Raw genomic sequence first — 2500 nt, 5'->3', positions numbered from 1 at the left:
ATGGCAGCGGTGGGATTCGAACCCACGCCCCCGAAGAGACTGGAGCCTTAATCCAGCGCCTTAGACCGCTCGGCCACGCTACCTGCGCATGTTTCCGGCGGCTGTGTACTCACAACACGCACGCCATTTGGCAGCGTTATGATCATTTCATTTTCTTTCTTGTCAAAAGGTTGCAAGTCCCGACAATATCTTTCCACACTCATGTGGCACTGCTGGCGGCATAGGTCATTTAGAGCGCCTTCACCTCTAAAGGACGGCAAAAATACAAGAAAACTAGATCAATTCTAAAATATTACACATCCCCCTCTATTTATTCTCACACAGAACAAATATTATCCTAATATATATAAATATATATATATATATATATATATATATATATATATATCAAAAGAGTTTGAAGCGCAAGTTCCTCGTGTTACATTCAGGTGAAAGCTGCTAGCGTGTCAAATGACCACCAACAGGTGCAAACACAAGATAACAATTCACCACCAGCATAGGGAAAGTGCTGTGCCCAGTATTCAGCATTCAAATGCTGCCTCTAGGAAATCAATTCATGAACCTGTTTTGACTGGGAGTAAAGCAAAAAAAAAAGGAGGAACCCTTAAAATGACACGCTAAATTAACAAGAGGACTCTATTTTTGGGTCCCGACCCCCAGGTTAAAAACCACAGAATTCATTTGAAACATTCAGGAATCCTGCAGCATGTCAATTTTACCTACTGTACATCAGCAGGACTTTTCCAGTTTTGGCCATCAACATAATGAAATAATCCAAGTACGGGATATATAGATAATATATGCTAAGCATGCTAAGAATGGGGCGTGTGCCTTGCGCTTTTTATCCAACTCTGGTATGACAAGAGATCTGTGCTTATTCTTCTCCAAAGCAAAAGCAGCATGACCCCGACGTGATTTGAACACGCAACCTTCTGATCTGGAGTCAGACGCGCTACCGTTGCGACACGAGGCCTCACTGTGCCGGTGGGAGTGATCGTCAACAGAGTAGCCAACAAAGGTAGGTTATTTCCCCCAACCGACATAAAATTAGATAGATTCTGACATATTAAATATTCAGCCTAAAGAGGAAAAAAAATAAGTACTTTTCTTTTCAGCACAATACCACTGTAATTGAAGGCAAAGCCAAACAGAAAGGCACCAGCTAGCCAGTTTCTGTGTTTGCGGCAATGTGAAGCCATACCGGTTTAATTACATTACAATGAAACATGCAAATGCTGGGGTGAATCGTGCATGGTGTGGAATTCTCCACGTGACTTACTCTTTGCTAGCTTTATATTTAGGACAATTTGTGGCCTCTTTCAAGTGAGAAGAAAGATGTTAAATTCTCTTCCTAAAGAAGGTGTTTTATGGCATTCAGTAGATGTATTTGAGGATGGCCTCGATGTTCTTGTGGCAAAGCTGGAAACTATGCCACTATAGTATCTAAAGTGGGTATTGTGACACAGCTTGTTGATCCAAGGAGAAATCGGAAATGCAAATATGGAGTTCTAAAGGAATCCTGCTTCCCAATTTGGGGCACAATTGAAAATGACTTCAGGTCTTTCATTTTTTTTCCTTTCTCCTTCATTTGGAACAACAAGGGGAAGAAGGGTGGGTGAATGGTTGAACCTGAGTCTTCTTTTCATCCTGAATTACTTTTGTAACTTTCTGTGATACTGTTCCATGTTTAAAGATCAAAGGAGTATGAAACATGTGCATTTCCAAGCCTACGTAAGTTGCACCTTGTGGCAAATAAGGAAGCGGTATTCAAACGGCGTGATGCGTTTATGGAAGAAAAAAGGAGCTTGATGGCAGCGGTGGGATTCGAACCCACGCCCCCGAAGAGACTGGAGCCTTAATCCAGCGCCAGGAGCTTGATGGCAGCGGTGGGATTCGAACCCACGCCCCCGAAGAGACTGGAGCCTTAATCCAGCGCCTTAGACCGCTCGGCCACGCTACCTGCGCATGTTTCCGGCGGCTGTGTACTCACAACACGCACGCCATTTGGCAGCGTTCTGATCATTTCATTTTCTTTCTTGTCAAAAGGTTGCAAGTCCCGACAATATCTTTCCACACTCATGTGGCACTGCTGGCGGCATAGGTCATTTAGAGCGCCTTCACCTCTAAAGGACGGCAAAAATACAAGAAAACTAGATCAATTCTAAAATATTACACATCCCCCTCTATTTATTCTCACACAGAACAAATATTATCCTAATATATATAAATATATATATATATATATATATATATATATATCAAAAGAGTTTGAAGCGCAAGTTCCTCGTGTTACATTCAGGTGAAAGCTGCTAGCGTGTCAAATGACCACCAACAGGTGCAAACACAAGATAACAATTCACCACCAGCATAGGGAAAGTGCTGTGCCCAGTATTCAGCATTCAAATGCTGCCTCTAGGAAATCAATTCATGAACCTGTTTTGACTGGGAGTAAAGCAAAAAAAAAAGGAGGAACCCTTAAAATGACACGCTAAATTAACAA

General features: G+C 42.2%; 2 non-coding genes across 2 annotated transcripts; both read right to left on the bottom strand.

Moving 5' to 3' along the window:
• Position 1: 1 nt before the first annotated feature.
• TRNAL-AAG (transfer RNA leucine (anticodon AAG)) lies at positions 2-83 on the bottom strand. The gene has a single exon. It is a non-coding gene; the product is annotated as a tRNA-Leu (tRNA).
• A 1795-nt stretch (positions 84-1878) lies between these two features.
• Positions 1879-1960, bottom strand: TRNAL-AAG (transfer RNA leucine (anticodon AAG)). The gene has a single exon. It is a non-coding gene; the product is annotated as a tRNA-Leu (tRNA).
• Between the last annotated feature and the right edge of the window lie 540 nt (positions 1961-2500).

This window comes from Pelobates fuscus, chromosome 3 (assembly GCF_036172605.1).
Source record: "Pelobates fuscus isolate aPelFus1 chromosome 3, aPelFus1.pri, whole genome shotgun sequence".
NCBI lineage: Eukaryota > Metazoa > Chordata > Amphibia > Anura > Pelobatidae > Pelobates > Pelobates fuscus.
The sequence above is the reverse complement of the archived record's forward strand: the minus strand, read 5'-3'. Positions and strand labels throughout refer to the sequence as shown.